The sequence below is a fragment of the Marmota monax genome, unplaced genomic scaffold (genome assembly GCF_021218885.2).
Source record: "Marmota monax isolate L192 unplaced genomic scaffold, Marmota_monax_Labrador192_F-V1.1 WCK01_AAM20220418_F8-fsc00113, whole genome shotgun sequence".
Taxonomy (NCBI): domain Eukaryota; kingdom Metazoa; phylum Chordata; class Mammalia; order Rodentia; family Sciuridae; genus Marmota; species Marmota monax.
This window is the reverse complement of record NW_026694479.1, coordinates 998,240-1,007,730: the sequence shown is the minus strand read 5'-3', so window position 1 is coordinate 1,007,730 and position 9,491 is coordinate 998,240.

Genomic DNA, 9,491 nt, shown 5'->3' with positions numbered 1-9,491 from the left:
AGGAGTTTGAAATGGAAAAGCAGAGGTAGAAATAACCCAGCAGGATTCAGGTAGGAATACTAGGCAGAGGAGAAAATAGGTCCCAGCCAAGGAGGTCAGGCGCAAGTGGGCAAGGGCCAGAGTTAGCACCAGTATCCAGATTTTGGGGGTTTTTAAAGTGTTCCTTTGCCTGGTATAAAATTAAATGAGATAATTCATATAAAGGCTGATAAGATATGTAAGGACATAATAAGGACTTAATATATGTTAGAAATTATTATTAGTGTTAAAATGCTGCTTGGATCCTAATGAAATGTGTCAGGGTTCAGGCAAAGCTTTACAAGGACTCAAGACAATCAGATGCAGGCCACTCTCATTATGATCAATCCTATAGTGCCTCTTCTACTTCTGCCCTCTGCCTGTGCCTTTCCTCCTCCTCTTGTTTTGCCATGTTTAAAGTCAAGCCCCTACATGGCACCATGTCACTTTTTAAGTCATACTGCAAAAAAGCAAACATCGGAGCCAGATTACCGTTTCCATCTCAGCTGACTTGAACAAAATTAGACTTCGTTTTTCGTTTTTAATGCTTTCTACAATTTAAATTAAAAAAAAATTCCTTATAAGAAATAATTTGGGATGGTGGTATATGCCTGTAATCCCAGGAACTGGGGAGGCTGAAGCAGAAGGCTCACAAGTTTGAGGCTAGCCTGGGCAACTGAAAGAGACCCTGTCTCAAAATAAACATAGAAAAGACTGGGGAGTTAGCTCAGCAGTTAAGCACCCCTGGGTTCATTCCCAGTACAAGAAGAAGGAGGAGGAGGAGGAGGAGAATTTATTATTCTTAATGCTTATTAGTTGAAAACATGCTATCATGCTATTTATTTGAAATTTAGGATATTATTGTTGTTCTATACAGAAAAAGAAGGAAAGGAAAGATGTACTAATGAACTGATGAGCTGTCTAGACACCAATCCTCCCACACATTAAAAGAAGAATTTTAGCCAGCAGCAATGGTGCCTGCCTATAATCTGGAAGCTGAGGCAGAAGGATCACAAGTTTGAGACCAGCCCAGGCAACTTCCTAAAATCCTGTCTCAAAATAAAATAAAAAAAAGGATTAGGGATATAGCTCAGTTGGTAGAGTGCTTGCCTTGCAAACACAAGGCTCTAGATTCAATCCCCAGCACCACAAAAAAGAAGAAGAGAAGGAGAAGGAGAAGGAGAATTAAAAGAGTAACTTCTTTCCATAGTGAGTAAGACTCAAAGAAGCACAGATCTAGCTACACGTACTCCATCAGTTCTGAGTAGTTCAGGCATTTTCTGGAACCTGAACCAAGAGCTATAATCACATTGCAAATCCAGATGATTTGCTTTTGGGGTAACTCTTGGGCTAACTTCAGGGGAGATAAAAAGAGATAATTTTAAAGATGAACCTAAAAGTTTAACAAGGGCTTAGACTCCTCCTTTACAAATTATTGCCTGTGAATGTCTAGGGGTAACTAAAAGCAGGATTAAAGACAGAGCATCTCTGCCTCCATTTCACAGCTGTCTCCCTTCCTCAGAATCACCTTGGATTCCACCAGTAAGTCTGATTGATAAACATCTTCTGAAGAGTGGAAGCTCCCCCTCCCCCGCACCAGACAACAGCAATTCTCTTATTGCCCACAAGGCCCAGTCCGACCAATCCTGAGCTAATGATGGACAGGCCACACCCAATCAAGATCACCTGTTTTGGTAACTGTGGAAAGTCTTCAGCCTTTCAACCCCCCAATCCTTGCCTTCATCCCCTTGTCTATGAAACCTCAAAGTCAGTGTCAGCATCTCAAAGGCAGAGCTAAGGTCTCCGGTCCCTTTGTCTTTCCCAGTGTAGTTACACTGATTAAAGTTCCTTTCATGCTTTTCACCATTATCCTTTCTGTTTGTTTTTTGAGATGAGTAGCTGGATCTGATTGTTGAATCCTCAAAGTCAGGCCTCTGGCTTAGAACTCCAATAACAAAGGACCATTCTCTTTGCTCTGACACTAGCAGGGGTACATCCAAAATAGAGCTCTCTGAATGCTCCACCGAGTATTGAAGATGACAAGTCTGAACAAACATGTTCCAATTTAGAATGTCGCAGACCACTCCCCACCCAGGTTGCCAAGGCCCCATTAATATTGCTGCTATGTGAAGCCATTGCTTGCGTGAGCTATATTGTTTTATGTTGATATTCATGATCAATTTTTTTATAATCATGGTTAGTTTCTCTAAAGTTTTAGATCAACAAATTATTGCTAAATAAACATCTCTAATATACATACATATAGAAAAAGAGATGTGAGATGGAATTCAAACCAAGTAAATCCTAGTATTGCTTATAGTCAGACACCTGGTTTGTACCTTGTGATTTAGAAAAGGTTAGAAATAAAAGTCAAAAGACAATAGGTAAGAGCAATTGATCAAAATAAGTGGTTAATATTAATTTCTTGAGGTCTTATTGTTTTGATTTCCTCACTTGGAAATGTTTATCAGCATCTATTATTTTGAGTGCTTATTGCTAAATAATTTTCAAGGGTTGACAATACTCTTTAGGTCATTGACCACAGGGGTTTCACTCAGTGAAAATATAACAATATTCTCTTATAGTCAGAATCACCTTTGTCCTGAAAGCTATTTCAGGTCTTGCTAGGGACATGCATAATCTCTCAGGAATGCACTGATGCAAATCCTGATACAGGAATGTGTGTAAGTTAGGTTTCTCCAGAGACAGAACCAATGTGATAGAAATAGATAGGTACATGTACAAGAAGAGACTCAAGAAATTGGCTCATAGGATTACCGAGGCTTAGAAGTTCCAGACTGTCTTGCAAGCTGGAGATCTGTATGTTCATATATATATATAGCTTCCAGTTTTGTACTTCAGGGTTTGAACTGGAATATTCTGGAATGGGAATGGTGAAATGGAAGGCACAGGGATTAACTCTGTTCCTGATCAGGTGGAGAACATATGGTTCTTCTCTCCACACCAGGTAGAGGGCACAGGGATCTACACTCATCACTGCATGAAGGACACAACGACCTGCTCCCTCCACGAGGATCTACTACCATCATGGGGTGAAGGTGTGGAGATCTACTCCCCACGTTTAGCAGAGGGCAAATTGACCCAATCCCCATACTGAGTAGAGGGTACTGGAGACTACATATTCATATATATATTCACACATTTACATATATATATATCTTCTCCAGTTTCATGTTTCAGGTGTTGAACTTGAATTTTCTGGAATGGGAACTCATCAGATGAAGGGTACAGGGATTAACTTTCTTGAATAGGTATAGAATACATAGTTTTAGACATCTCACCATGTGGAGGGCATGGATATCTATTCCCCTCATGGAGTGAAGGACACAGGTGCCTGCCACCACAAGGGGAACCTACTTCCATAAAGGGGCAGAAGGCATGCATTTCTACATCCCGCCTCTAGCAGAGAGCCAGGCGATCCATTCCTCATACTGAGCAGAGGAAATTGGAAAATATATATTTATATTCATATATTTATTTATATGTGTATTAATATATATTGGGATTCATATTTATATTCGTATTCATATATAAATATTCATAGTCATTCATATTTATATATATTCACATATATTCATATACATCATCTGATTCACATTTATGTACATATTCATATACATATTTGCATACATTCATAATCATATACATATGCATATGTACATTTATTTGTTTTCATATATAATCATATATACATATATGTATTTGCCAAGAGCCATCCATGAACTGTGAGTGAACTAGAATGATGTAGAAGCCATTGGGCAGGAAAACCTGATATGGAGAACTCTCAGTGGCAACCCTGCTTGTTTGAGACTGCCCAATACATGTTCTTCCTACCCAACTCCATCAACCTGTGTACTGCAAGACCTCTGCCACACTGAGAAGTGAGAATCCTCTCGCTGGAACTTTATCCCTGCCTCTGATGTACTCTCCCTTAAATAAAGAACTGGAGCCATTTTTTGTCATTCTGTTCCAGCTCCTATCAGGACTGGAAGACCTGTCAGGCGCTTTTCTTAATCTAATTTCTGGCTCTGTCTCTATTTTTTAGTAGTTATTTCAGACTTTCTTTTTCTCAGGTGACTTGCACCTTCTGAGCAGGAAACTACCCTGGAGGGTGCTGGCTGCCCATCTTTATAAAGATATATATGTATATTCTTTATAAAGATAAATATAGGGGCAGGGGTTATGACTCAGCAGTAGAGCACTCACCTCACACGTACAAGGCCCTGGGTTAGAGCCTCAGCACCACGTAAAAAATAAATAAATAAAATAAAGTTATATATTTATTTTAAACACACACACACATACACACACACACACATATATATATGTCTTTTCCAGTTTCATACTTCTGGGGTTCAGCTGGAATGTTCTGGAATGAGTACTCATCAGATGGAGGGTACAGGAATTAACACACTGATCAGGTAGAGGATACATGGTTCTACTACCCTTAGTGGTGAAGGGCATGAGAACCTACTCCCCCAACATGTTCTACTTCCTTCAAAGTGTAGAGGGCATGGAAATCTACTCCTGCATCTAGTGGAGAGCCCTGTGACCTATTCCCCATACTGAGCCAAAGGCACTGAGATATATTTCACATATGTATTTATATATATTCATACATGTACTCATGTATATTTGCACATTCACATATTTACATTCATTAATATATATCAGATATTCATTAGCATACATATACATATTCATATATTCATTTATATATTTGCATATATTGATGTTTATATTCATATTTGTATTCATGTAAGTATTCATATATATTAATATAATCATTCATATATGTACTCACGTAGGTATTTACATGTTTATTCATATTATTCATATGTCCATTCAAATATATTAATATATTTATATGGTCATATGTTTATTCTGTATTCATATATATGCATTCATATATATTCATGTATATTCTTATATATTAATATAATTTCATTCTCTATATATTTCTATATATTCATATATTTGTTTATATATTCATATTCATATTTACTATATATTCATCTTCCTATTCATATATGTGTTACGTGCATATATGTCTTCTCCAGTTTTATATTTTGGGAGTTGACTGGAATATTCTGGAATGGGGATCATCAGATGGAGAGTATAGGGATAAACTTCCTTTATCATGTGAAAGATCCATTGTTGTACTACCTTCACCAGGTGAAGGGCATGGGGATCTGCTCCCCTCACATGGTGAAGGACACAAGGGACCTACTCCTCACAAAGGGGCCTACTCCCATAACAGGAGGAAAGGTGAAGAGATCTAATCCCCTCATCTAGCACAGGGCATAGTGATCCATTCCCCATACTGAGCAGAAGGCACTGGTATTTAATTAATTTATATATTCATATACATATTTGTATGATGTACAATATATATTCATACCCATATTCAAATTTGTATTTATATTTGTATTCATATACATATTCACATTCCTGTATATATTCACATTCACATTCATATACAATCTGTATTCATATTCATATAATACTCATCTACATACTCATACTCATATTCATTTTCATATATATTCACATTCATATTCATATATACATTCATATTATGGTCATGTATATATCATATTCATATATACATGCATATATAAATTCATATATATATATATATATATATATATATATATATCTTCTCCAGTTTTATACTTTGGGGGTTTAACTGGAATGTTCTGGAATGGGAACTTAACAGATGGAGGGTACAGAGAATAATTCCCCCAATTAGGTGGAGGATATATGGTTCAGCTGCCCTCAAAATGTGGAGGACATGGATATACACCCCTCAAGGGATGAAGGACAAAGAGACCTACCGCCCTCAAGGAGAATTATTCTTCCCATGGGACAGAGGTCATGGAAATCTACTCCTTCGCCTAACAGAGGGCATGGTGAGCCATTCCTTCCACTGAATGGAAGGCACTGGGATCTATTTCATATATCTACTCATATACCTATCTATCTGTCTATCTATAGATATCATATAGGTCTCTATATCTTCTCCAGTTTTGTACTTTGGGGGTTGAACTGGAATGTTCTGGAATAGGAACTCATCAGATGAATAGTAGAGGTGTAATTTCCATGATTAGGTGGAGGATACATGGTTCTACTCCACTCACCAGGTGGAGGTCATGGGGAGCTAGTTACTTCCTTCACGGGATGAAGGACACAGGTATCTACTCCCCACCACTTGGTCTTACACCCCTCCTGGTGCATAGGGCCTGAAGATCTAATCACCTCACTCACCTTATCTAGCAAAGGGCATGGTGATCCATTCCCCATACTGAGCAGAATGGACTGGGATCTAATTATTTATGTGTGTGTGTGTGTGTGTGTGTATCCTGTTTCATACTTTGGGGATTGAACTGGAATGTTCTAGAATGGGAAGTGATCAGATGGAGGGTACAGGGATTAAATCCCTTGATCAAGTGCAGAATAAATGGTTCTATGCCCTTCAACAGGTGGAGGGCATGAGAATCTATGCACCTCAAGAGGTTAAGGACACAGAGACCTACTTTCCCCAAGGGGAATAACTCTCCTCAAATGAAGAAAAGCATGTAAATCTGCTCCCTGCATCAAGAGGAGGGCATAGTGATCCATTCCCCATACTGAGTGGAAGGCACTGGGATCTATTTTATATATATATATATATATATATATATATATATATATATATATATATATATATATATACACACACACACACACACTACAGATAGACAGATATAGATATACACACAAAAACACACACATATATATACATATTTGGGAATGTAAACTATATATATTCATATGTATTTTCATATACATATTCACATATGTATTCATGTAGGCATTCATAGTCATATACATATTCATACACATACTGTATACATACTCATTCATACTCATTCGTATTTTTATATATTCATATTCACATATTTATATACACATATACATATTCATATTCACACATATATTTATATTTGTATATATTCATATATATGTCTTCTCTTTTTTTGTACTTAGGGGATTGAAGTGGAATGTTGTGTAACGGGAAATTATCAAATGGAGGTTACAGGGATTAACTCCCCTGATCAAGTGGAGGATACATGGGCCTACTCCCCTCACCAGGTGCAGGGCATGGGGACCTACATCCCTCAAGGGATGAAGAACAAGGGATCTATTCCCCTCAAGGGAGCAACTCTACTCATTCATGGGGCAGAGGACATTGAAATCTCCTCCATTCCTCACAGAGGGCATGGTAATAAATTCCTCATACTAAGTGGGCGGAACTAATATCTATTTCATATGTATAATCATAAACATATGTTCATATATACATTCATATATTTATTTGTGTATATTCATATATATTATATATTCATATACACTCATATATTCATATATTCATGCAATACTCCCATATATTTTCACATACAAATTCACACATATATTCATATACCAATTCACTAATTCAATTCACAGGTATATTCATATATTCATGTATATAATGTCTTTTCCAGTTTCAAACTACAGTGGTTTTGTTATAGTTTGGATGTGAAGTGTCCACCAAAAGCTCATATGTGAGTCAATGCAAGGAGGTTTAGAGGAGAAACAATTGGGTTGTGAGCCTTAATCTGTGATTAATCCCCTGATAGGGATTAACTGAGAGGGAACTGAAATGGAAGGATGTGTCTGGAGGAGGTGGGAATTGGGAGCGTAGCTTTTGGGTATATATTTGCATCTGGCAAGTGAAGACCTCTCTCTCTGCTTCCTGATTACCATGTGAGCTGCTTCACTCCACCATACTCTTCCACCATGATGTTCAGCCTCACCTCAAGCCCCAACCTTCTATGGACTAAGACCTCTCAAACATTGAGCCCTCAATAAACCTTTCCTCCTCTAGTCACAGCAGTGAAAAATCTGACTAAAACAGAAATTGACACCAAGAAGTGGGGTTGTTGCTGACCATGTAGTTCAGCAGTTTTTTGAGCTTTATGGAATTGGTGGGAGGAATTTTGAGATGTTTAGCAGTGTAATTATTATAAATGGAGCTTAATGACCAATTATAGTGGGAGCTCAGAAGACCAGAAAGCCAGTAGGATTGTGGACAGTGAAAACAGGGCTCAAGAAGTTTAGAGGAGAAGGAGGACACTATCAATAAATGAACTAGAGGCCATTTGTATTATGTTCTGGTTGAGAAGTTGTCTGCATTTTGCCCATGTCCTAGACTTTCTGTGAGGCTGATTTTAAAAGTGATGGACTTCTTAATCTGGTGGAAGAAATTTCTAGACAGCGGAACATTCAGGCAGTGGCATGGACATTCCTGGGAGTTTTTAGTCAAGTTTATTGTGACATTCAGGAGCAGAAGGCAGAGCAGAAAGACTTGAAAAACTTGAACTTGAAAGACAGGAATAAAACAGGGGCTAAGAAAGTTGCTGTTGTTAAAGACATCACTACCACTAAAGAAATGCTAAAGGCTTTGCCCAGAGACAATAAAAAAGATGGCTTGAGGGAACTTGGTAAGTCCACAACCATCTCAGGCTCAAAGGAGTAAAAGTGAAAATTCTCTTGAGAAGGGGGCTAGGAAGTTTTTTCAATGTGCTCAGCCACCCAGACCTTCAGAGGCTACTGCAGCTAGAGTTCCTATAGGCTTAGCTACTGCTCGAGATGGCAGCAGACCTTGGCATCAACCATGAGGTGCTCATTCTGCAGGAATGCAGGATGCTGGAGTTAGGGGTTCATGGAAACTTCCACCAAAATTTCAAAGGAAGGTCTGGGAGACCAGGCAAAATGCATCAGGGTTGGAATCCCTACAGGCATCCCCTGAGAAGTCAAAGTATGGAGATATGAGGAGAAAGCCAAAACTTTCTGTAGTGTAGACCGCTGAGACTAAGAAATGCCAATAACATGGGACATTATCCTAGGAAAGCTTCAGGAATTGAGCAGAGACAAGCCAACAGAAGGGCCACTTGGGGCTGCAACCAACAAGGCCACATGGGGGGAGCTACATAAGCCCCTTGTACAAAATACCACCATGCCATGTGCCCCAGATGCTGGACATGGAGTTACAGACTTATTTGCCCAGCTGGATTTCAGTCTTGCATTGGTCCTATCCTTTTTTTCTATGCCCCTATTTTTGTGAATGGAAATGTTTACTCTGTACAATTATATATTGGATACTTATAAATTGGTTTTAATTTTACAGGAGCTCACAATGTGAGATTGCCTTGCCTCAGAGAAGACTTTGAACTTGAACTCTGAGAAATATCAGAACCATTGAGACTATGAGAACTCTTGGGAATGGACTAAATGTATTTTGCATTGTTAGATGACTATGCATTTTGAGGGACAATGGGCAGAATGTTATGGTGTCTGATGTGGTGTTCCCCAAGAGCTCACATGTGAGATAATGCAAGGAGGTTTGGAGGAGAAATGATTGGGATATA